The 27,131-nt window shown below is 45.8% G+C and overlaps 1 long non-coding RNA gene and 1 pseudogene across 1 annotated transcript; both read left to right on the top strand.

The window, feature by feature from the left end:
- Positions 1-16,713: 16,713 nt before the first annotated feature.
- Positions 16,714-27,131, top strand: LOC122891739. Its single transcript, XR_006381318.1, has 3 exons — positions 16,714-16,729; positions 17,290-17,421; positions 27,120-27,131. It is a non-coding gene; the product is annotated as an uncharacterized LOC122891739 (long non-coding RNA).
- Positions 19,098-25,985, top strand: LOC122891738 (annotated as a pseudogene).

Genomic DNA, 27,131 nt, shown 5'->3' with positions numbered 1-27,131 from the left:
TCTCAGGGTCCTTGGATCGAAACGTCTGCACCTTCCCCCACTTGTGTGCTTTCTCTCTCCCCATCTCAAATAAAATCTTAAAAAAAATATATGAGCACTGGGTGTGGTGAAAAAATAATGAATAATGTTTTTCTGAAAATAAATAAATTGAAAAAAATATATGTATCTATACACACACACATATATAAATTTAGTATATAATTAAGAATTGCCTCAAGTGATTCTCATAGTTCTCAGTTGACCAGTCTAAAATGAAGTAATAATGCCCATCCTAAGTAGTTCCTGTTGCTTTCTCAGCCATTCAGTTTTTGTTTTTTTTTTTTTTACAAAAGAATAGATCTTTACTCTGCTAAACACAGCTTTCACAGAAAGCTGTTAAAGCTTCTTCTTTTTTTTTTCCAATTTACTTAATTTCAGAAAAACATTATTCATTATTTTTTCACCACACCCAGTGCTCCATTCAAGCCGTGCCCTCTATAATACCCACCACCTGGTACCCCTACCTCCCACCCCACCCCGGCCACTTCAAACCCCTCAGACTGTTTTTCAGAGTCCATAGTCTCTCATGGTTCACCTCCCCTTCCAATTTACCCAAATTCCCTACTCCTCTCTAACGCCCCTTGTCCTCCATGCTATTGGTTATGCTCCACAAATAAGTGAAACCATATGATAATTGACTCTCTCTGCTTGACTTATTTCACTCAGCATAATCTCTTCCAGTCCCGTCCATGTTGCTACAAAAGTTGGGTATTCATCCTTTCTGATGGAGGCATAATACTCCATAGTGTATATGGACCACATCTTCCTTATCCATTCCTCCATTGAAGGGCATCTTGGTTCTTTCCATAGTTTGGCGACTGTGGCCATTGCTGCTATAAACATTGGGGTACAGATGGCCCTTCTTTTCATGACATCTGTATCTTTGGGGTAAATACCCAGGAGTGCAATTGCAGGGTCATAGGGAAGCTCTATTTTTAATTTCTTGAGGAATCTCCACACTGTTCTCCAAAGAGGCTGCACCAACTTGCATGCCCACCAACAGTGTAAGAGGGTTCCCCTTTCTCCACATCCTCTCCAACACATGTTGTTTCCTGTTTTGTTAATTTTGGCCATTCTAACTGGTGTAAGGTGATATCTCAATGTGGTTTTAATTTGAATCTCCCTGAGGGCTAATGATGATGAGCATTTTTTCATGTGTCTGATAGCCATTTGTATGTCTTGATTGGAGAAGTGTCTGTTCATATCTTCTGCCCATTTTTTGATGTGTTTGTCTGTTTCGTGTGGGTTGAGTTTGAGGAGTTCATTATAGATCCTGGATATCAACCTTTTGTCTGTACTGTCATTTGCAAATATCTTCTCCCATTCCGTGGGTTGCCACTTTGTTTTTTGACTGTTTCCTTTGCTGTGCAGAAGCTTTTGATTTTGATGAAGTCCCAGAAGTTTATTTTCGCTTTTGTTTCCTTTGCCTTTGGAGACGTATCTTGAAAGACGTTGCTGTGGCTGATATCAAAGAGATGACTGCCTATGTTCTCCTCTGAGATTCTGATAGATTCCTGTCTCACGTTGAGGTCTTTTCTCCATTTTGAGTTGATCTTTGTGTACGGTGTAAGAGAATGGTCGAGTTTCATTCTTCTACATATAGCTGTCCAGTTTTCCCAGCACCATTTATTGAAGAGACTGTCTTTTTTCCACTGTATATTTTTTCCTGTTTTGTCGAAGATTAATTGACCATAGAGCCAATAAGCTTAGCAACCTTGATGAAATGGATGCATTCCTGGAAAAATATAAACTCCCAAAATTGAACCAGGAAGAAATCGACAACCTGAATAAACCGATATCTAATAACGAGATTGAAGCAGTGATCAAAAATCTCCCAAAAAACAAGAGCCCAGGACCTGACGGATTCCCTGGGGAATTCTACCAACCCTTCCAAGAAGAAATAACACCTATTCTCCTGAAGCTGTTTCAAAAAATTGAAGCAGAAGGAAAACTTCCAGACTCTTTCTATGAAGCCAGCATTACCCTGATCCCCAAACCAGGCAAGGACCCTACCAAAAAGGAGAATTTCAGACCAATATCACTGATGAATATGGATGCTAAGATTCTCAACAAGATCCTAGCAAACAGGATCCAACAGCACATTAAAAAGATTATCCACCATGATCAGGTGGGATTCATCCCTGGGCTACAAGGATGGCTCAACATTCGCAAATCAATCAATGTGATACAACAAATTAATATGAGAAGAGAGAAGAATCACATGGTCCTCTCAATTGATGCAGAAAAAGCATTTGACAAAATCCAATATCCGTTCCTGATTAAAACGCTTCAAAGTATAGGGATAGAGGGAACATTCCTGAACCTCATCAAATCTATCTATGAAAGACCCACAGCAAATATCATCCTCAATGGGAAAAAGCTTGCAGCCTTCCCATTGAGATCAGGAACAAGACAAGGATGCCCACTTTCACCACTCTTGTTCAACATAGTATTAGAAGTCCTAGCAACAGCAGTCAGACAACAGAGAGAAATAAAAGGTATCCAAATTGGTAATGAAGAAGTCAAACTCTCTCTCTTTGCAGATGACATGATTCTTTATATGGAAAACCCAAAAGACTCCACCCCCAAACTACTAGAACTCATACAGCAATTCAGCAACGTGGCAGGATACAAAGTCAATGTGCAGAAATCAGTGGCTTTCTTATACACTAACAATGAAAATACAGAAAGGTTAATTAGAGAATCGATTCCATTTACTATAGCACCAAGAACCATAAGATACCTGGGAATAAACCTAACCAAAGAGGTAAAGGATCTGTACTCGAGGAACTACAGAACACTCATGAAATAAATTGAATAAGACACAAATAGATGGAAGACCATTCCATGCTCTTGGATCGGAAGAATAAACATTGTTAAAATGTCTATACTGCCTAGAGCAATCTATACTTTTAATGCCATTCCGATCAAAATTCCACCGGCATTCTTCAAAGAGCTTGAGCAAATAATCCTAAAATTTGTATGGAATCAGAAGAGACCCCGAATCGCTAAGGAGATGTTGAAAAACAAAAATAATGCTGGCGGCATCACGTTACCTGATTTCAAGCTTTATTACAAAGCTGTGATCACCAAGACAGCATGGTACTGGCATAAAAACAGACACATAGACCAGTGGAACAGAGTAGAGAGCTATTCAGTTTTTACCTCGTGTTTTCTATGTTCTTTATGATTGGTTACCTTGAGAGAAAAAACTAATAACAATTAAAGAATAACAGTTGGTCTGGATCAGGACTTCATGCCAGAACTTGCATGTTACCCCAGATATTTTAAGTTTTTTGTGGCATCAAATCTTAGATGAGATTTTAACATCCAGGAATATTCTTTTTTTTTTTCTTGAGATTCTATTTATTTGACAGAGAGTGAGTGCAAACTTGGGGAGCACCAGGCACAGGGATAAGCAGGATCCCCGTTGAGCAGGGAGTCGGATGTGGGGCTCAGTTTCAGGATCCTGAGGTCATGCTTAACCAACTGAGTCATCCAGGCACCCCCAGGATATTCTTTTTATAGCTAGTCACCTTCTTTTGTCTCCTTATTTTCAAAACACAACTAGTGTAGGGACACCATATGATCGATATTGGAGGGGTGGGATTAGTTCTGGCTATTGTTTTATGTTTCTTAATTTCTTATATGAAACCAAAATATATATCAAAATATGAAGTGCATTGCCTTATAATTTCTTATAAGGTTCACGTGGTTTGGCTATAAATTTAATTTGCATAACTTATAAAGTCTCACTGTGTAGATCCTTAAATAAACAATGTAGTGGGCTAAAACTGTTAGTGTCCAGTGTACATTTGCTCTGCCAACTTGTGTATTCTTGGTATGTTAAGTGTTTTCAGCAAAACTCTAGTTTTGCTTACTGATCTTTTTTTTGCATCTAAATTTCTGTCTTAAAGACAATATTTTTGTCTTTTTCTGAGGAAATTAGAAATTGCTCTATTTACTCACTTACATCTGTTCAGTAGGGAAGTTTAACCAAAGGGGAGAGGTTTTAAGAAAGTTTTGTAATAGTCCCCTGTAGTTGATCTGAAGTGTTTTACTGTCTTTCCAAGTTTTCAATGTCATTCTTAATGATGTCATTACTGATATAGATCATCTGAGGGCAAGTAATAACAGTCGCTAGAGGAGGAGGCTGCATGAAAAGTGAAATAATCCCTTTTAAGCTATACACTTTAAAAAAAATGCTAGTGCCAGCTTTTATATTGGGTTTAAGGCAGTGTATCTCGTGGTGTGCATCCCTGACCAGTTGTATCAGGATAATTTAGGGTGATGGTTAAAAATGCAAACTGTCCTGGGCCTTTTTCTAGAACTACAAACCAGAATTCTGGGCCATGGCCTGGGAACTTGCATTTACACATTTCTCAAGTGATTTTTATGCAGAGTTGAGTTTGAGAATGATTGGTTTAAATTTCTCTTGTTAGATATGATAAGGGAAGAGGGAAATAATTTTTAATTTTAAAATATTTATTTATTTGACAGAGAGAGAGAGAGAGAGATCACAAGTAGGCAGAGAGGCAGGCAGAGGGGGAGGGGGAAGAAGACTCCCTTTCTGAGCAGAGAGCCTGATGCAGGGCTGGATCCCAGGACCCTGAGATCATGACCTGAGCAAAAGGCAGAGGCTTAACCCACTGAGCCACACAGGTGCCCCCATTATTTATTTATTTTTATTTATTTTTTATTTTTTTATTTTTTTTAAAGATTTTACTTATTTATTTGACAGAGAGAGATCACAAGTAGGCAGAGAGGCAGGCAGAGAGAGAGAGGAGAAAGCAGGCTCCCCGCCGAGCAGAGAGCCCGACATGGGACTAGACCCCAGGACCCTGAGATCATGACCTGAGCCGAAGGCAGCGGCCCAACCCACTGAGCCACCCAGTCGCCCCCAATTTTTTATTTTAATTGGAAGGTGTAAATATGTTATTGAAGGGGCCCCTGGGTGGCTCAGTTGTTAAGTGTCTGCCTTCAGCTCAGGTCATGATCCCAGAGTCCTGGGATGGAGCCCGCATCAGATGCCCTGCTTGGCGGAAGCCTGTTCCTCCTCTCCCACTCCCCCTACTTGTGTTCTCTCTCTCGCTGTGTCTCTCTCTGTCAAATAAATAAAATCTTAAAAAAAAAGATGTCACTTTAATGTGAGTCATTTATTCCTTGAACATGGTCTAGAAATCTGGAAGATGTAGTTTCTTTACTTCACTATGAATTAATGTATGTAAACTTAGATATAATTTTCTGTGCTTTCTTACATCTGAATAATAGGGTGGTTGAAATTTTAGGAAACTAACAAATATATAAACAATTATTTTTGTTCTCTTTAGTCTGCTTCCGGACAACAGGGCTTGACTCTGCAGTAGATCCCGTCCAGATGAAAAATGTCACCTTTGAACATATTAAAGGAGTAAGTTAAAAAGTTTACCCTGCACTCTTCAAATATTATCTAATTATATAAGACCAATATTTGATTTTAAAAGTATAAAATATATATATATATATTGGTCTCTACCTCCAGTTCGAGGCACTAAAACTCTTGTAATTCCCTAAATGACAAGAGTACTAAGTGCATCTTTGCTTCTGCAGTTTGGTCTTTGATGCTGATGTCTGACACAGGGCTTCTAAATCCCTTGGAATTTCCTGGGCGATGGCACTGTCATTTGTATGAAGCCATTCTGGTGGGCTCCTGGGTGGGGCTGGACCCTAGGAAAAATGAAGCCGTGATTAGAACCTTGGAAGTTTTAGCTTCACTGCATATTCTCCAGCCCTCTTTTAGGTATTGGGACAGAAGAAATAAATCTCTGCTGTCATTTCTAGCAGAAACTAAACCATGATATTGCATATGAGGAAATAATAGAGTATGCTCAAATGTGATGAAGCATTATAGGAAAAATATGGAGCGGCATGAAGAAGACTGGGAGTTTTGAGTGAAAGATCACAATTTTATCTTTATTTATTTATTTTTAAATATTTTATTTATTTATTTGACAGACAAGATCACAAGTAGGCAGAGAGGCAGGCAGAGAAAGAGGAGGAAGCAGGCTCCCTGATGAGCAAAGAGTCTGATGCGGGGCTCAATCCCAGGACCCTGAGATCATGACCTGAGCCAAAGGCAGATGCTTAACCCACTGAGCCACAGAGGTGCCCCTAACGATCACAATTTTAAATGGGGATATTCAGTGTCTGATTGAGAATGTGACGCTGAGTGATGATTTGAAGATGATGGAGTAAACCATGCATGTTTTTTTTAAGTGATCTCTACACCCAACACAGGGCTCAACTTGAAACCCTCTACGCCCAACCCGGGGCTCAGATGTGCAACCCTGAGATCAAGAATCACATGCTCTATTGACTGAGACAGTCAGGTGTGCCTAAACCATGTATGTATTTGAGCAAAGGACACTTCTAGCCAGAGGAAGAGAGAGAGCAAAGATCTTGATAATTAATGCGCCTGACTTGTTTGATCAGTCAAAAAGGCTACTTTAATATGGAGTAGAATGAGAGCACCTACTCTTTCCACACTCTGTTCCCTATCTATGCATAAATATTTTTCATAGCCTCGACTATTAGGGAATAAATTATCTGGAGTCACTATGATAATTTTATACCAAGTAGTCCTTCCCTTCCCTTGGCAATTTTTTAAAAAGATACTATTTATTTATTTGACAGAGAGAGAGATCACAGTAGGCAGAGAGGCAGGCAGAGAGAGAGGGGAAGCAGGCTCCGTGCTGAGCAGAGAGCCGGATGCGGGGCTCAATCCCAGGACCCAGGGATCATGACCTGCGCCAAAGGCAGAGGCTTTAACCCACTGAGCCACCCAGGCTCCCCTCCCTTGGCAATTTAAACAGCTGTGAACCCTGTCGGAATGTGATAAGAGAATAATTGAGGAAGAGGTTGGTGCGGTGAGTATTTGAAAACTGATGAGTGCAAAGGGTCCTGCCCATGTTAAGATGCGCCTTGAACCTGTGCTGAGATTATGGTCAGCGAGGCGTTCTTCCTTTCTCCCTGCAGTGTATACACTTCAGTACTCAATAGACTACACTTCTTTTGGAATGTGTCCAATTCTGATTATGAAGCTAAAGAAGACGTATAGATAATCTTAGAAAGGGCTCATCCCAAAGTTTGTAGATTATCACAAAATTTTCTGTGCTAATCTAAACTGATATTATAATTAATGTTATAATTTTATATTGCCACCATCGCTATCGAATCTAAATTTATATAGACCAATGTAATTTATAGCATTTACCAAAATAGGTGGGTCAGTAGGTGGTACCTGTGATCAGTTTTACTGACCCTTAAAGAGCTAGTATAGGAATTTCATTTCCTTACCTAGAATTTCTGGTTATGTAGGAATAATTTTACATATAGTTGCCATAAAAATACTAATAAGGGCTTTTATAACTTCATTCATTGTCTTGATCCCTAAACTCCATTCTAAAAAGATTTTATATACCTCAGTTGGGAATTTTCTTGACAGAAAGTTTGGGCAGAGAAAATGTAGCTTTAGTAGTAGATGACATCTAATCTGTTTCCCTTTTCCTACAGTTTAAAGTTATTGATTACCTTGACCAAATGTCTTTTGGCCTTCATTCAGTATATGGATATCTTTGAATATTTTAAAAATGTATTTTAATGGATAAAGGGCTAGATTTCTTTTTATATACATTTTTTTTATTTTGGGGGGATGCTATTTTTTTAATTTTTTAAATTAAATTTATTTATTTTCAGCATAACAGTATTCATTATTTTTTCACCACACCCAGTGCTCCATGCAATCTGTGCCCTTTAAGATTTTATTTATTTATTCAAGAGAGAGCCTGTGCCAAAGAGCACAAGCAGAGGGAGTGGCAGAGGGAGAGGGAGGAGCAGGCTCCCTGCTGAGAGCCTGAAGTAGGGCTTGATCCCAGGATCCTGAGATCATGACTGAACCCCCCAGATTTCTTTATAAACATAAATTTTGAAGCTTAGCATTCACACAAAACTGTACAAATCACAAGTCTGTACCTCAGTAAGTTTTCACACAGTGAACTCAGTATATTATTGGCGCCCAGCTCAAGAAGTGAAATGTTACCAGAAACTTCCTAGTGTCCCTTTCTTCCCACCACAAGCGTATCGTTGTTCTGACTCATAACATACATTAATTGGCCTGCATTTGAACTTTACATAAACATAATACATGTAGTGTATATGGCTTCTTTCATTCAACGTGATGTTTATGAGATCCATCCATGTTTTTACATGAAGTTTTACTTCATTCATCCCCATTGCACAGCATTCTGTGAATCACAATATTGTGTATTCTCCCTTAGGTAGACATTGGGTTGTTTCTAGTTTTGGCCTAAAGAGTGGTCTTGTGAATATTTCTTATGTTTCTTGGTGAACATATGTATGCATTTCTCCTTAGGGATGGACCGAGCTTTAAATACAACTGTTAACTTTGCAAACATTTTATTAAGTTTTAATAATTTAATCAGTAACTTTCAAAGACCATTCTAAGCATAATAAAAAACATTCGTTTACTCTGTAACGATTGTATTCTTCCTAGAGAAAGTCCTAGAAAATGATCTAGGAATCTAAGAGAGTCATGAGTTTAATTCTAGATTTTCATAATGCCCTTCAGCCCAGAGATATTTTATGTTTTGCTATATTTCGTATCAGGTAGTTTCTTTTTAACCCTGACCAGTGTACTTGAGTTCTTTTTTTCCCCACTGAGAACTCTTTAAAGTTGTCTAATACAGGGTTGCAAATTGGCTGCAAATATATTATTAAACCAGAGTAATTTAAAATAAATACATAAAAGTACACACATAAATGTGCTTTTAATTTCAATCGATAGCTAACATTCTTAATGATGTCTGTTGAATTCTTGACAAACCCACAAAAATTTACTGTAGTTGGAGGTAAACTTCCATGGGTAAGGTACCTTCCCTTTACCATGACTTGACATTAAAAAAATACAATAATCCATTGCTGATTTAATTTTTACTGATTTAAATGCTTAAGGTTTAGTTCTTAATGGCTATTTTACAAATAAGTCTTCATTCTGAACATACCATTTATAACCTTTTTTTGAGAGGAAGGGGATTTTGAATTTTATTACAATTTCAGATTTTAAATTGTGAGCATAGTGCAGAGAACTTTCTGTACTCTTAACTAAACTAGTAGATTTTTAGCACTTTGTCATTTGCTCACTTGCTTTACATAAATGTATTTTTAAACTGTTTTTTGCCCAATTTATTTATTTTCAGAAAAACAGTATTCATTATTTTTTCACCACACCCAGTGCTCCATGCAAGCTGTGCCCTCTATAATACCCACCACCTGGTACCCCAACCTCCCACACCCCCGCCACTTCAAACCCCTCAGACTGTTTTTCAGAGTCCATAGTCTCTCATGGTTCACCTCCCCTTCCAATTTAACCAAATTCCCTACTCCTCTCTAACGCCCCTTGTCCTCCATGCTATTGGTTATGCTCCACAAATGAGTGAAACCATATGATAATTGACTCTCTCTGCTTGACTGATTTCACTCAGCATAATCTCTTCCAGTCCTGTCCATGTTGCTACAAAAGTTGGATATTTGTCCTTTCTGATGGAGGCATAATACTCCATAGTGTATATGGACCACATCTTCCTTATCCATTCATCCGTTGAAGGGCATCTTAGTTCTTTCTATAGTTTGGCGACTGTGGCCATTGCTGCTATAAACATTGGGGTACAGATGGCCTTTCACGACATCTGTATCTTTGGGGTAAATACCCAGGAGTGCAATTGCAGGGTTGTAGGGAAGCTCTATTTTTAATTTCTTGAGGAATCTCCACACTGTTCTCCAAAGAGGCTGCACCAACTTGCATTCCCACCAACAGTGTAAGAGGGTACCCCTTTCTCCACATCCTCTCCAACACATGTTGTTTCCTGTTTTATTAATTTTGGCCATTCTAACTGGTGTAAGGTGATATCTCAATGTGGTTTTAATTTGAATCTCCCTGAGGGCTAATGATGATGAGCATTTTTTCATGTGTCTGATAGCCATTTGTATGTCTTGATTGGAGAAGTGTCTGTTCATATCTTCTGCCCATTTTTTGATGTGTTTGTCTGTTTCGTGTGGGTTGAGTTTGAGGAGTTCATTATAGATCCTGGATATCAACCTTTTGTCTGTACTGTCATTTGCAAATATCTTCTCCCATTCCGTGGGTTGCCTCTTTGTTTTTTTGACTGTTTCCTTTGCTGTGCAGAAGCTTTTGATTTTGATGAAGTCCCAGAAGTTTATTTTCGCTTTTGTTTCCTTTGCCTTTGGAGACGTATCTTGAAAGACGTTGCTGTGGCTGATATCAAAGAGATGACTGCCTATGTTCTCCTCTAAGATTCTGATAGATTCCTGTCTCACGTTGAGGTCTTTTCTCCATTTTGAGTTGATCTTTGTGTACGGTGTAAGAGAATGGTCGAGTTTCATTCTTCTACATATAGCTGTCCAGTTTTCCCAGCACCATTTATTGAAGAGACTGTCTTTTTTCCACTGTATATTTTTTCCTGTTTTGTCAAAGATTAATTGACCATAGAGTTGAGGGTCCATAGCTGGGCTCTCTACTCTGTTCCACTGGTCTATGTGTCTGTTTTTATGCCAGTACCGTGCTGTCTTGGTGATCACAGCTTTGTAATAAAGCTTGAAATCAGGTAAGGTAAGCTTTATTTTTGTTTTTCAACATTTCCTTAGCGATCCGGGGTCTCTTCTGATTCCATACAAATTTTAGGATTATTTGCTCCAGCTCTTTGAAGAATGCCGGTGGAATTTTGATCGGAATGGCATTAAAAGTATAGATTGCTCTAGGCAGTATAGACATTGTAACAATGTTTATTCTTCCGATCCAAGAGCATGGAATGGTCTTCCATCTTTTTGTGTCATCTTCAATTTCTTTCATGAGTGTTCTATAGTTCCTCAAGTACAGATCCTTTACCTCTTTAGTTAGGTTTATTCCCAGGTATCTTATGGTTCTTGGTGCTATAGTAAATGGAATCGATTCTCTAATTTCCCTTTCTGTATTTTCATTGTTAGTGTATTAGAAAGCCACTGATTTCTGCACATTGACTTTGTATCCTGCCACGCTGCTGAATTGCTGTATGAGTTCTAGTAGTTTGGGGGTGGAGTCTTTTGGGTTTTCCATATAAAGAATCATGTCATCTGCGAAGAGAGAGAGTTTGACTTCTTCATTACCAATTTGGATACCTTTTATTTCTCTCTTTTGTCTGATTGCTGTTGCTAGGACTTCTAATACTATGTTGAACAAGAGTGGTGAAAGTGGGCATCCTTGTCTTGTTCCTGATCTCAATGGGAAGGCTGCAAGCTTTTTCCCATTGAGGATGATATTTGCTGTGGGTCTTTCATAGATAGATTTGATGAGGTTCAGGAATGTTCCCTCTATCCCTATACTTTGAAGCGTTTTAATCAGGAACGGATATTGGATTTTGTCAAATGCTTTTTCTGCATCAATTGAGAGGACCATGTGTTTCTTCTCTCTTCTCATATTAACATCACGACACCTGATAGTCAGATTGAGAAATTATAATTGTAGGTATAATCTCTTGAAAGCTGCCAGGGCAAAGAGGCTCCTTACTTACAGAGGAAAGCCCATCAGAATAACGTCAGACCTGTCCACAGAGACCTGGCAAGCCAGAAGAGGCTGGCAAGATATATTCAGGGCACTAAATGAGAAGAACATGCAGCCAAGAATACTTTATCCAGCAAGACTGACATTCAAAATGGATGGAGAGATAAAGAGTTTCCAAGACCGGCAAGGCTTAAAAGACTATGCAACCACCAAGCCGACACTGCAGGAAATATTAAGGGGGGTTCTATAAAAGAGGAAAAATCCCAAGAATAGCATTGAACAGAAATATAGAGACATTCTCCAGAAAGAAAGACTTCAAAGGTAACTCGATGTCAATAAAAACGTATCTATCAATAATCACTCTCAATGTGAATGGCCTAAATGCACCCATAAAATGGCACAGGGTTGCAGATTGGATAAAACGACAGGATCCATCCATATGCTGTCTACAAGAGACCCATTTTGAACCTAAAGATACACGCAGACTGAAAGTGAAGGGGTGGAGAAGCATCTTTCATGCCAATGGGACTCAAAAGAAGGCTGGGGTAGCGATTCTCATATCAGATAAATTGGACTTCAAACTAAAGACTGTAGTCAGAGATACAGAAGGACACTACATAATCCTTAAAGGGACTATCCACCAAGATGATCTAACAATTGTAAATATCTATGCTCCCAATATGGGAGCAGCCAATTACTTAAGAAAACTGTTAATCAAGATAAAGAGTCATATTGATATGAATACACTAATCGTAGGAGATCTTAACACGCCTCTTTCAGAATTAGACAGATCATCGAAGCAGAAAATCAATAAAGAAACAAGAGCATTGAATGACACATTGGACCAGATGGACCTCATAGTTATATACAGAACATTCCACCCTAAAACAAGAGAATACTCATTCTTCTCAAGTGCACACGGAACCTTCTCCAGAATAGACCACATCCTGGGTCACAAATCAGGACTCAGCCGATACCAAAAGCCTGAGATGATTCCCTGCATATTCTCAGATCACAATGCTTTGAAACTGGAGCTCAATCAGAAGGAAAAGTTCCGAAGGAACTCAAACACCTGGAAGCTAAAGACCACCTTGCTTAAGAATGCTTGGATCAACCAGGAGATCAAAGAAGAACTGAAACAACTCATGGAAACCAATGAGAATGAAGACACTTCGGTCCAAAACCTATGGGATACAGCAAAGGCGGTCCTAAGGGGAAAATATATAGCCATCCAAGCCTTGCTCAAAAAAATTGAAAAATCTAGAATATACCAGCTGTCTCTATACCTTAAAGAACTGGAGGATCAACAACAAATCAAACCAACTCCACACATAAGAAGGGAATACATCAAGATTAGAGCTGAGATCAATGAGGGAGAAACCAGAGATACAGTAGAACGTATCAATGAAACTAGAAGCTGGTTTTTTGAAAGAATCAATAAGATCGATAAGCCACTGGCTACACTAATCCGAAAGAAAAGAGAGAAATCCCAAATTCATAAAATTATGAATGAAAAGGGAGAGATCACAACTAACGCCAAGGAAGTAGAAACAATCATCAGAAGTTATTACGAACAGTTATATGCCAATAAGCTTAGCAACCTAGATGAAATGGATGCATTCCTGGAAAAATATAAACTACCAAAATTGAACCAGGAAGAAATCGACAACCTGAATAGACCGATATATAATAACGAGATTGAAGCAGTGATCAAAAATCTCCCAAAAAACAAGAGCCCAGGACCTGACGGATTCCCTGGGGAATTCTACCAAACCTTCCAAGAAGAAATAACACCTGTTCTCCTGAAGCTGTTTCAAAAAATTGAAGCAGAAGGAAAACTTCCAGACTCTTTCTATGAAGCCAGCATTACCCTGATCCCCAAACCAGGCAAGGACCCTACCAAAAAGGAGAATTTCAGACCAATATCACTGATGAATATGGATGCTAAGATTCTCAACAAGATCCTAGCCAACAGGATCCAACAGCACATTAAAAAGATTATCCACCATGATCAGGTGGGATTCATCCCTGGGCTACAAGGATGGTTCAACATTCGTAAATTTTAAACTGTTTAAGCATAACTCACAGATATCCTGCTCCTTTAACCCAAATACATTGTTATGTATATCCTAAAGTATAAGAATATTCTATTACATAACTCCAGTATAGTCATTAAAGTCAGGAAATTTCACACGGTTCCAGAATTAATGATGAAATTTAATTATATTCAAATTTCTGCATTTCTCTTGTTAATACCTTTTGTAGTGAGGTCTTCCCATCCCCCACCCCAAATCCATGTTTAAGACTCAATCCAGGTTTACACATTTAGTTTTTCTTTAATCTTTTTTTAAAAACTATTTTAGAGAGAGAGAGAGAGAGAGAGCAGGCAGTGGGGAGGGGCAGAGGGAGAGAGAGAATGAGAATCTTCAATCAGACGGATCATGACCTGAATCAGAATCGAGAGTTGCTGCCTAACTACCTAAGCCACCCAGGCACCCCTTGATTTTTCTTCAATCTGAAAAAGTTGTTTAGCCTATTTATTTATTTGAGAGAGAGTGAGTGAGCACACATGCAAGTGCAGGAGCCGGTGAGGGGGAGGGCAGAGAGAGAGAATCTGAAGCAAACTGTGCACTGAGTGTAGAGCCCCATGCTGGGATCAGTCTCACGACCCTATCATGAGGTGAGCCGAAGTCTAATGTTTAAGTGATTCAGTCACCCAGTCTCCTCTCCCCTCTCTATTATTATGGGAGTGGGTGTGGATCTTTCATGACCTTAAAATTTGTGCAATATACATACTAATTTGTGGAATAGTCCTGTTTGTTTTTGATGTTTTCTCTTTTAATTACTGTTGTGATTTATAATTAGAAATACATATTTAGGGGTGCCTGGGTGGCTCAGTGGGTTAAAGCCTCTGCCTTCAGCTCAGTTCATGATCCCAGGGTCCCAGGATCAAGTCCCGCATCGGGCTCTCTGCTCAGCGGGGAGCCTGCTTCCCTTCCTCTCTCTCTCTGCCTGCCTCTCTGCCTACTTGTGATCTCTGTCTGTCAAATAAATAAATAAATAAATAAATAAAATATATATGTGGTCTTAGTCCCATTTCTTGTAGTTTTATAGTGATGATAGGAATAGATTTGTCTTCTGTTAATGAGTCGACTCTTACAGCACACCTAACGTTAGCATCTGGTTGCCAGGACAATCAACCATGTGATAAGAGGGCTGGAACTTTCCACAAGTTAGTATGTATTCTGCAGTCTTTTGGGATGAAGTCCTTAACTTACGGTATTTGATGCTATCTCCAGGTAGGTAGCATCAGAATTGATTGGAAAGTTAGGGTGCCCAACTGGTGTTGGAGAATTGTTTCTTGGTGTGAGGGAAAACCATATGCTAGAATTGGGTCCAAGATTGTAATGACTTTGTGGTGTCCCTGGACCAAATGATCATGCTATGCTGTAATCACTTACATTAAGCCTTTGTGGTTTCCAGTGTTTTGTGGTTAAAATTAGCAGTGTGAGGGCTGGGCAAAATGTATGAAGAAGAATGAGAGAAACATGCTTTCAGTTGTCAAATGAGTGAGTCAGAGGAGTAAAAGGCATAGGAAATACCGTCAGTGATACTGTAATAGTGTTGTATGGTGACAGAGGGTAGCTACACTTGTGAGCACAGCATAATGTTTAAACTTGTCAAATCACTATGTTGTACACCTGAAACTAATGTAACTGTGTGTCAACTCTACTCAGACATTTTTAATTAAAACGATAAAATCAGCACTGTGATGATCATCTTATTATCTCAAGGTTTTGCCTACATCCTTAATTATCTCTTCAGAATAAAGTCTAGATTTGCTCATTTATTTATTCATTATTCTGGATTCTAATTCTAGAAACAGAATTGGTAAGTTAAAGGCGGCACTCATATTTAAGGTTTGTTTCTATACCACCCACTATCTCTACTGACAGTGTTCAGCAGTGTATAAAAGTGTTGGTATGAATCTCTGCAAATTTAGAATTCATTTATTAGAATCAGTACTATAACATCAGAAAGTTTAAAGTTTAAAGTCATAGAATAGTTAAACACTTTTCTTTCTAATCACAAGAGATCTTTTACAAAATTATGGGAAAATTCTCAGTTACAAAAATACATTCTACCACTTAAACCAGTTAAGAATGACGATAACATGGCAATGCAAGGGGTAGTCTTAGGGGTATTTTTCAACAACTTTCCTTTAAAGATAGTTTTTATGTTAAAATATAGCATTAACTAATAAAGGGTTTTTTACCTTTTTAAATGAAACATGAAAAGTTGTGGAAAACAGAGAAATCTGTTATTCCAACTTATGAAAAAGTACTGCTGTTATAAAAATTTTCAAACATAGGAAAAGTTACAAAGCTACAGGAGTGAACTACTTTACTTCTACATACTTTGTTATGTGTCACCTAAGACTAAGGACATTATCCTGAAGAGAATAATTTATCCTACCAAATAAAATTGAATATTATTTCCTTAATATCTTGTACTCCGGAATTTTTTCAAAATTTCCTCAGATGTCCACATCAAATTTTCATCAGAGTTTCTGAAATATGTGTTTTATGGAAGAACATCAAGTCAAGGGTTCATGTGTCACATTTGGTTGCTTAATCTCTTAATCTGTGTTTATGTGAATTTTATCTTACTTGTTTAATGACAGATAAATTTATTATGTTCCATTCTCTCAAGACTTAAATGGTGGAGGGAAATTAGTTTTTAAAGAAGTTCCTGAAGAGAATCATTACTAGAGACATATGTTTTGCTTTGTTTCAAAATAATAGTCATGTGCTTTCAACCTCAAAACTATGTATGCATTAATTAATAACTGTTTGTTTCATAGGTTCACATCAGGTTTTATTTTTATTTTTTAAGTTGAATCAGTGTATTTGTTTTCTCTTTCAGGAATACTTTTAGTTGGACCACCAGGGACAGGAAAGATGCTTCTTGCTCGAGCTGTAGCTGGAGAAGCTGATGTTCCTTTTTATTATTCTTCTGGATCAGAATTTGATGAAATGTTTGTGAGTGTGGGAGCCAGCCATATCAGAAATCTATTTAGTATGTTTTAATGTACCTTTCATACAATACGAAATTTTGTTAATTTTAGGGGAAGAGGGATTCTTACCTATTTGTTATTCGATTATGATTGATAGCTGACCTCGCCATTGTGGGGTTTTGGTTTTAGGTAATTTAATGTGTGACCTAAAACAGAACTGTACTTTCCCAAATAGAGGAGCTAGAGGTGTTATGTGAGCTTGGGGCCTGTTGAAAAGCTGGGTTTTCTGTTGTTGTTGTCCTTTTTATCTTATTCATTAATTCAGTAGTATGTAATTAAGGAATAGTTAGCCTCAAATCTGACTGTGGCTTGTACAGTCAGAAGAATGAATACTCGGCTGTTTTTATTATATATCATTTTGTATGGTACAGTTTTTTTCCCCGAGGCTACCATTCTTAAATCACTTTTAAAAGAAAGAAAGAGATCTCATCTTTATGGACTTTCTCCTTAATGAATGTCTTTTGTTGCCTTTGACAGTTTTACAGGTTTTTAATACTTACATGATTTTGTTCAAAAAACATTGACTTCATTAAGCTTATTTGTATCTCTTCTCTTTTCCTAGGGGAAGCAAAAGCAAATGCTCCCTGTGTTATATTTATTGAAGAATTAGATCTGTTGGTGGGAAGCGAATTGAGTCTCCAATGCATCCATATTCAAGGCAGACTGTAAATCAGCTTCTTGCTGAAATGGATGGGTAATTGAATCTTCATCTGTCTTTGGGATATGGTAATATATTTGGGAACATTGGAGAAATAGCGGGGCATCTGGCTAAGTCAGTGGAGCATGCAGCTCTTCCTCTCGGAGTTGTACATTTGAGCCCCACGTGGGGTATAGAAATTACTTTAAAATAAAATCTTAAAAAAAAAAATAGAAAGAAAGAGGAAAAAATGTAGGCAACAGAGTAGTCCCTGTGCATGAAGTCAAGACAAGCTGGATTCTCTGCATTGTGTTCTTTCCATTACTCGTGGGGTGACTGAAGTATCAACCTTTTTTTTTTTAAATTTATATTTATTTATTTTCAGCATAACAGTATTCATTATTTTTGCTCCACACCCAGTGTTCCATGCAATCCGTGCCCCCTATAATACCTACCACCTGGTACCCCGACCTCCCATCCCCCGCCCCTTCAAAACCCTCAGATTTTTTTCAGAGTCCATAGTCTCTCATGGTTCACCTCCCCTTCCAATTTCCCCCAACTCCCTTCTCCTCTCTAATTCCCCATATCCTCCATGCTATTTGTTATGCTCCACAAATAAGTGAACCTTTCTTAATTGGTGACTCTCTACCTTTTCTCATTGATTGTATCATGACAGGAAAGTGATGATTCCCATTGAGAATTCTAGTCTGTTTGGAGACTTAAAGAGTGTTTGCTGGTTCCTACAAAATTCGTGACTCGCTTTTAGTGTTGTGGTAGATTAAAAGTTTGCATCAGTTTTTATAATATAAAGAGCAAGAAGGAGGGTTGCTTTGGAAGAAGGAAAGACATCTTTTTTATTTTTTTAAAGATTTTATTTATTTGACAGAGAGAGATCACAAGTAGAGAGGCAGGCAGAGAGAGGGAGGAAGCAGGCTCCCTGCTGAGCAGAGAGAACCAATGTGGGGCTCAATCCCAGGACCCTGAGACCATGACCTGAGCCAAAGGCAGAGGCTTTAACCCACTGAGCCACCCAGGTATCCCAGAAGGAAAGGCTTCTTAAAACCATGTATGACCTTTTGGAACCAAACAGGAAGTCTAGGAGCAAAGGATTTGAATTCGTAAGCTTGAGGATAATTTTTCACAAATTAAGTTCCCTAGCTTCTGTCAGGTCATGTCTTCCTAAGTAGAACAAATACCAAATACCGTGAAGCCATGTAATCATAGATGACTTTGTGATTTATTGCTAGCAGTTTTATTGAGTACTGGCCTAGTAACATTTGTTCTTTTAAAAAAATAATAGGGGCCGGGACCCCCGCACCCCCCACCGCTCCTTCTCCCGTGCCCTTCCCCCCAGCCTCCCGGGGATCCCTCCCCCCCAGCCTCCCCGGGATCCTTCCCCCTCCCCCGCCCTTGCTCGGCCCCCTCAGGCCGGGCGGCGCGGCAGGGGGCGCTGCGCGGGCCGAGGCGCGGCTGCGGGCAGCGGCCGGAGGCGGAGGCCGGAGGAGGCGGGGGCGGCGGCAGGCGGGGGGCGGGGAGCCGAGTGCTAGAGGGAGGCGACCGGCCAGACGCAGGCTCCGAGGCTCCAGCGAGGGAGCCAGCGACGAGCGAGCCCGGGAGGGAGGGAGCGAGCGAGCGAGCAGCCGCGCCGCGGCCTCGCAATCCGCCGCCATCCCGCCGCCTCCGCGCCCGACCGCCGCCCCACCGCCATCCGCCGGCCCCGTCGCGCCCGCGGAACCAGACCAGGCAGATCGGGAGTGGTGCCGAGAAAATTTCCTTCCTAGATGACATTTCATCGCAATGTCCGATCGTTTGGGGCAAATAACCAAGGGCAAGGATGGGAAAAGCAAGTATTGGACTCTCAGCCTGTTTGATAATTATAAAGGAAAATCAGTAGACGCGGTCAGATCCTCAGTTATTCCTAGACGTGGCTTACAGAGTCTCGGGAAAGTGGCCACAGCCCGACGCATGCCCCCACCTGCAAACCTGCCGAGCTTGAAGTCTGAAAACAGAGGAAAGGACCCCAACATCGTGATAGTTCCCAAGGACGGGACGGGATGGGCAAACAAGCAGGATCAGCAAGACCCAAAGAGTTCCAGTGCGACGGGCTCTCCGCAGCCGGAGTCGCTGCCGCAGCCGGGTTTGCAGAGGCCTGTCTCCAGCTTACAGAAGCCGACACAGTCGAGCAGCCAGGAGAACACAAATTCCGTGCCAGGTGGACCAAAGTCATGGGCACAGCTGAATGGAAAGCCAGCAGGACACGAAGGTGGTTTAAGGGGCTCAAGCCGACTGTTATCCTTCTCTCCGGAGGAGTTTCGGACGCTGAAAGCAGCTGGAGGGCAGGACAAGGCTGGCAAGGAAAGGGGCGTCTTCGATCTGTCGTATGGGCCAGGACCAAGCCTCCGCCCTCAGAATGTGACAAGCTGGAGGGAGGGCGGTGGGCGAAACATAATTTCTGCCACGTCTCTGAGTGCCTCCCCAACTGAGCTGGGCAGCAGGAACTCGAGTGCAGGAGACGGAGCCCCCTCCTCGGCATGCACCAGCGATTCTAAGGACCCCTGTCTCCGCCCGGCTCAGCCTGTCCGCAAAGGGGCTTCACAGTTCGTGGGAAATGTATACCACCCACCTACATACCATGACATGCTTCCTGCTTTTATGTGTTCACCGCAGTCATCAGAGAACCAGGGTACAGTGGAACGAGGATCTTTTCCCTTCCCCAGCTCCGTCTTGAGCCCCGTGTTCCTTTTAGACAGTTCCAGATGAATGACCAAGATGGGAAGGAAAGCAGGCTGGGCACGACTCGCCCCATCCGCCCGCTGAGGCAGCTGGTGGGCCGGGCCCCACGGCCCACCATCATCAACCCCGAAAACCTGAAGGGCCTGGATGACCTGGACGCCGACGCCGATGACGGCTGGGCAGGCCTGCACGAGGAAGTGGACTACTCCGAGAAGCTGAAGTTCAGTGATGACGAAGAGGAGGAGGACGTTGGGAAGGACGGCAGGCCCAAGTGGAGCAGTTGGGACCCCAGACGGCAGCGGCAGTTGTCCATGAGCTCCGCGGACAGTGCTGATGCCAAGCGTCCCCAGGAGGAAGGAAAAGACTGGGGCGAAGCAGTGACCCCTGTTGTCCGGAAAGTGCCAGAACCTCAGCCAACTTCTAGGAAACTTCACAGCTGGGCATCCGGCCCTGACTACCAGAAGTCCTCGCTGGGCAGCATGTTCGGATAACAGTCTCTTGAGGACAAAGAGGACAAGCCAGCCCCACGGCAGAAGTTTGTGCAGTCAGAGATGTCCGAGGCTGTGGAGCGAGCCCGAAAGCGCCGGGAGGAAGAGGAGCGCCGAGCCCGGGAAGAGAGGCTGGCTGCCTGTGCCGCCAAGCTTAAGCAGCTGGATCAGAAGTGCAAGCAGGCTCAGAAGGCGGGCGAGGCCCAGAAGCAGGCAGAGAAGGAGGTGCCCTGATCTCCAGGCACTGAGAAGCCGCCCCCACAGGAGAATGGCCCTGCTGTGCGCAAAGGCTCTCCTGACTTCTCTGCCCAGGGAGCCCCCAGCACGTTTTCAGAAGAAGCCCCCAGGGCTCCTCCAGCCGTGGCCCAGAGCGGCGGCAGTGAGGAGGGGGCCAGGGAGGCCGGGTCCCCCGCGCAGGAGTTCAGCAAGTACCAGAAGTCACTTCCTCCCAGATTCCAGCGCCAGCAGCAGCAGGAGCAGCTGTACAAAATGCAGCACTGGCAGCCTGTGTACCCGCCGCCATCGCACCCACAGCGCACCTTCTACCCCCACCATCCCCAGATGCTGGGCTTCGATCCCAGGTGGATGATGATGCCTTCCTACGTGGACCCACGAATCCCGCCCACTCGCGCCCCCATGGATTTCTACCCGTCTGCCCTCCACCCCTCGGGACTGATGAAGCCCATGATGCCCCAGGATGCCTTGGGGGGACTGGCTGTCACTCTGAGGACCAGAGCTGCGTGCCCCCACTGCAAGAAAGGAAAGTGGCCACCCTCGACCCAGCCCCCGTGTGGAGCCCCGAGGGTTACATGGCTTTGCAGAGCAAGGGCTACTCGCTTCCCCAGGCAAAATCCAACGACACTTTGGCCATGGACATGCACGTCAGGAATGAAAGCTCTTACTCTGCCTCACCCGGAAGGTCAGGGGGCTAGGCGCCCAGCGCGATCTCCTTGAGGAGAGAGGGGAGGAGTTCTTGAGTGCTTTTGACAAGAAGGCCCAAGCAGACTTTGACAGCTGTGTCTCTTCTCAAAGAATAGGCCAGGAGCTTTTGTTTCCACCCCAAGACCATGTTCAGGAAGCAGGTGCACCTGGGGGTCACACCCCAGACCTCAGGTGTTCCCCGCTGGAGCCCCACTTTGCCCCAGCCGAGAAAAAGCCAGAGTATAACAGTTGGGACGTTAGCCACCCACCAGAGGCCACCGACACAGCCAACAGCATCGAGAAGGGGGCGCCCCGGGAGGAGCCATCATTTAATGTCTCCTCCTGGGAGAAGGAAGGGAGCCCCAACAATCAGCCGCCCCTGCAGCCTGAGTGGACGCCTGAGCCCCGGGGCCCCAGCAGCCAGCACCCAGAGCAGACCGGCAGGACGCGGAGGTCCGGGCCCATCAAGAAGCCCGTGCTGAAAGCCCTCAAGGTAGAGGACAAGGAGAAGGAACTCGAGAAGGTGAAGCAGGAGCTGGGGGAGGAGGGTGCCCGCATGGCCAAGGAGAAGGGGCCGGTTCGCACCACGGACAAGGATGAGGATGAAGAGAACAACCCTGCGCTGGCCAATTCCTCCCCCTCCCCGTTGGAGGACCAGGGCTCCGCCCGCGCTGGCTTGGGCCGTGAGGCCGGCAGGTGCGAAGAGGACGAGAAGCCCGACCGGGCCTGGGAGAGCAGACCGCCCCAGGAGTCCAGCGACACTCCCCCGACAAAGAGGAACAACTGGATCTTTATTTTTTTTAAAAATTTTTTTTAAGAATTTATTTATTTATTTGACAGAGAGAGATCACAAGTAGACAGAAAGGCAGGCAGAGAGTGAGAGAGAGGGGAGCAGTCTCCCCGCTGAGCAGAGAGCCCGACGCGGGACTCGATTCCAGGACCCCGAGATCATGACCTGAGCCGAAGGCAGCGGCTTAACCCACTGAGCCACCCAGGCGCCCCAACAACTGGATCTTTATTGACGAGGAGCAAGCCTCTGGGGACCCAGGGCAGGCCCGGGGCCGCGGCCGCGGCTTCCGAGAGTTCACATTCCGAGGGCGGCCTGTGGGCGGCGGTCCTGGCCTCTGCAGTGGGGGGTACTCGGGGCGCCGGGCATCTATGGCGGCGGCCCGAGGAGCGGCCGTGGCTGGAGGCTGCGGGACCTCGGCCAGCCGGAAGACTTCCCCAGGGCCAAGCCGCGGCGGCGAATCGCCAGCGAGACCCACAGTGAGGGCTCTGAGTAGGAAGAGCTTCCCAAGCGGCGGCGGCAGCGAGGCCCAGAGAACGGGAACGAAGCCTCCCTCCTGGAGCGGGAGAGCAGTTCCCTGAGGAAGGGGGACTCAGGGACTCCTGGCGCTCTAGCAAGGTGTGCTCCGAGGACCACAGAAGCCTGGAGGCTAAGAGCCGAGGCCCTCGTGCCTTTGGCCGGGCGCTCCCTCCCTGGCTGAGCAGCTGCGGCTAGGCACGGAGAACCTTCGTGTCCAAAGAGGCCGCCCACTGGCAGAGCAAGAGCCTGGGCGCCTCCTGGCAGGAGTACAGCTCCCCAGATGCGTGCGGGTCCCGGCGACCCGCAGACAGGGACTGTGTCCCCAATGCCTACAGACATTCTGACTCTTTTGGTGCCAGGGCCTTCGAGGACAGCCGCCTGGAGGACAAGAGGCCCTTCTTCCCTGACGACCACATGGCCGACTCAGAAGGCGCAGAGAACCGGCCGTTCCGGAGAAGGCGCCCCCCTCGCCAGGACAAGCCACCACGCTTTCGGCACCTGCGGCAGGAGCGAGAGTCCCTGGGCCTCTGGGGGCCCGAGGAGGAGCCCCACCTGCCGGCAGGGCCATGGCCAGGCCGGCCCAAGCTCTGCCCCGGGGATAAGAGTGGGTCCCCCGAGCTCTCATACCAGAACTCATCTGATCACGCCAATGAGGAGTGGGAGACGGCCTCCGAGAGCAGCGGCTTCATCGAGAGGGGGGAGCGGCGCGAGGGCCCAGGGGCTGAACCCGACCCCCAGGCGGACGGCAGCCTGCCCGGGGCTGCTGTGGGAGAGAAGAAGGAGCTGGCCAAGAGGAGCTTCTCCAGCCAGAGGCCCCTGGCTGACAGGCAGAGCGGAAAGCTGGAGCCGGGGGTTTTGGGGAGAAGTCGGTTAGGCCAGGTGGTGGAGACGCTTCTCCCCGTTATGAGAGCCAACAGAGTGGGACGCCTTTGAAAGCCAAAAGGTCCCCAGACGAGGCCTTGCCTGGAGGTCTTGGTGGAGGCGGTGGTGGGAGCGACCACTACGCGCTGGAGCGACCAGCCCATGCCACTTCTGACGCCCCTGATGTCCCCTGTGAGAAGGCAGAGAAGGAGGCCAAGCTGGCTGTTCAGAGGGCGGGTGAACAGGGAGAGACCATGAAACAGTTTGACCTGAGCTACGGAAATTCCATCATTGAAAACTGCGGGTCCAGCCCTGGGGAGGAGAGTGAAGTGGGCCCCATGGCGGGTGAAGGCTGCATCGAGGTCCTTACCAAGAAGCAGCGCCGCCTGCTGGAAGAAGAGAGGAGGAGGAAGGAGCAGGCCGTGCAGATGCCTGTCAAGGGGCAAGGTCTTCCTCCCGTATTCCTCCCCGGTTTGCTAAAAAGCAAAACTGCTTGTGCCTGGAGCAGAGTGACATGACCGTGCCCGGCAGTAGCCTGGGCACCGAGATTTGGGAGAGCAGCAGCCAGGCCCTCCCCGTTCAGGCCCCGACCAACGACTCCTGGACAAAAGCCGCCACTGCCTTCAGCAGCGCCGAGCCCGGCTCCGCCGAGGGTTTTAAGAGCAGCCAGGGGGACAGCGGCGTTGACCTGAGCGCTGAGTCTCGGGAGTCGTCTGCGACCTCCTCCCAGCGCAGCTCCCCGTAGGGCACCCTGAAACCGGAGGACATGAGCGGACCTGGCCTGGAGCCCAAGGCTGACGGCCACAAGGAGCAGGCTCAGAAGCAGTCCCAGCCGAAGGATGCAGAACAAGGGTCAGGACAGAGCAAGGAGCACAGACCAGGACCCACCGGCAATGAGCGGTCTCTGAAGAACAGAAAGGGCTCGGAGGGGGCCGACCGGCTGCAGGGGGCCGTCGTCCCGCCTGTTTCACGTGGATTCCGTGTTGCCGGTGCCGCCCATTGAATTTGGAGTCAATCCAGAAGACTCTGATTTCAGCTTGCCGCCTGGCTCGGCCTCTGGTCCTGCGGGGAATCCGGTCGTCAAACTTCAGGATGCCTTGGCCAGTAACGCGGGCTTGGCCCCGAGTATTCCCATCCTCCGGCGCGACCATCACATCCAGAGGGCCATCGGCCTCTCCCAGATGTCCTTCCCCACCGCGGACCTCACCCTGAAGATGGAGTCTGCACGCAAGGCTTGGGAAAACTCCCCCAGTGTGCCGGTGCAGAGCTCTCCGAGTGGGACGGGCTCAGGCATCCAACCCCCATCGTCTGTGGGAGCCTCCAATGGGGTCAGCTACAGCTCCTTCCGTGGGGTGTCCATGCCGCCCATGCCTGTGGCCTCTGTCGCGCCTTCAGCTTCTCTTCCAGGCAGTCACCTGCCGCCTCTCTACCTGGAAGGCCACATGTTCGCAAGTCAGCCCCGGCTGGTTCCCCAGACCATACCTCAGCAGCAGAGTTACCAGCAGGCTGCCGCTGCCGGGCAGATCCCGCTTTCCCTTCACACGTCTCTGCAGGCTCCAGCCCAGCTGGGACTGAGGGGCGGGCTGCCTGCCTCCCAGGCTCAGGAGATCTTCAGCTCCTTGCAGCCCTTCAGATCTCAGGTGTACATGCATCCCAGCCTGTCACCGCCCAGCACCATGATTCTCTCTGGAGGCACAGCCTTGAAGCCTCCGTACTCGGCGTTCCCAGGCATGCAGCCCTTAGAGATGGTGAAGCCCCAGTCCGGCTCCCCCTACCAGCCCATGAGTGGAAACCAAGCTCTGGTGTACGAGGGCCAGCTGGGTCAGGCTGCTGGCCTGGGCGCCTCCCAGTTGTTGGACTCCCAGCTCCCACAGCTGACGATGCCGCTGCCGGGCTCCCAGCTCCCCCTGCCACGGCACGGCTCTGGGCAGCAGCCCCTGATTCTGCCGCAGTCCATCCAGCTGCCCCAGGGGCAGAGCCTCTCTGTCGGGACCCCCGAAGAATCCTTCCACCTGGCTCCCAGCCTTCGGTCCTTGACACCAGCACAGAGTCCTCTCAGATGGAGATGAAGGGCTTCCACTTTGCCGACAGTAAACAGAATGTTCCTTCCGGAGGCTCCGTGGCGTCACCGCAGACTTACAGGCCAAACAAGGAGTGGACGAAAAACCCAGCCTGGGAAGCGTGAAACTGCAGGAGGCCCCCTCAGCCACCTCCCAGATGAAGCGAACCGGAGCAATCAAGCCTGGGCCGGTCAAAGTGGAGGAGAGCAAGGCCTGAAGGTGCTTGGCCACGCCTCGCCCCCACCTCGAGGACAGGGCGGCCGCTCGGCCTGGACACAGCCAGACTCGCAGACATCTCGGACACCTCGCCAGATCCACCGTCCAACCACCCGGCCCAGACAGAGAGACCTCCCTTCCCTTCTCCACTCCCGAAAGCTCTGTGTCCAGCCAGCTTGCCCCTGTGGATGTGTGGCATTGACCTGCTCGCTTTACTATGAAGCAAACAAGCAAGCAAACGACCCCGTCCCCATGTCGTCCCCGCCTCCTGTCCACAGTGACCGTGGAGTGACTCGAGCCTTTGTGCAGTGCAGATGACCCCATCCCTCTCCCTCCCTCCCTGCCCCCCGCCCCCCGCACCCCCAGCCCCAGGCGTAGTGGTTTGGAAGCAGGGCCATTTTAGTTCGAGGCTTTTTGTTTTAAAAAGCAGCTAAGTTTTTACGAAGGAGAAAGGAAAAGAAACCAGAAACCGAAGCTATGTGTGCATAGCTGAACTTTTATACGCTCGCCATCCTTTCCCCTCCTCCGGCCCAGTACCGCACTCCCCCTCTCCCCGGGGCTGCCGCGGGGCTGTGCCTGGGATTCCTTAACACAGGACTTTCGGGCAGACGTGCCCCCGCCCCCCCGCACTCCCTCAGCGGGTTAACCGGTACCGGTGCTCGCAGCAACCGTGGGGGGCACACCGGCGGGCAGCTCCGTGTTCGGGGCAGCGAGGGAGAGGGGCGGGTTAGGCTGGTGTTTTGTGGCGGGGGGTGTCCGGCCCCTGGCCCGATGGTCGGTCACTGGAGCTTCGGGGCAGCCCAGTGAAGCCGGTCGCATTTTTGGTGTAATCGTGACACGCGGTTTCTGTCCCGGACTCTTCTAAAGCCAGTGGACATGTGAGCACGGGGCAGCTGAGGTAAATCCCGGAGATGCAGAGTCACTGGTGTTTCCCGGGGCGGTCATCGGACCGCACGCCCTTCCTGGAAGCCTTCCATAACACGCCCTCCTCCTTTCCTCCTGAAAAAAAAAAAAAAAAGAAAAAGGGATGTCTTATCACTTTGGGTATAAAAAGGATCAGTCCCTTTTCTTTACTGTTACTAAATTTAATTATAGTTTTGTGCAGAGCAGTTCTATATGTATATTGTTTTAATTTTCAGTGAAATGTTACTTTCCTTCTTTTTTTACTAGCTTTAAACCCAG

The sequence above is a fragment of the Neovison vison genome, chromosome 12, assembly GCF_020171115.1.
Source record: "Neovison vison isolate M4711 chromosome 12, ASM_NN_V1, whole genome shotgun sequence".
Taxonomy (NCBI): Eukaryota; Metazoa; Chordata; class Mammalia; order Carnivora; family Mustelidae; genus Neogale; species Neogale vison.
This window is presented reverse-complemented; position numbering and strand designations above follow the sequence as displayed.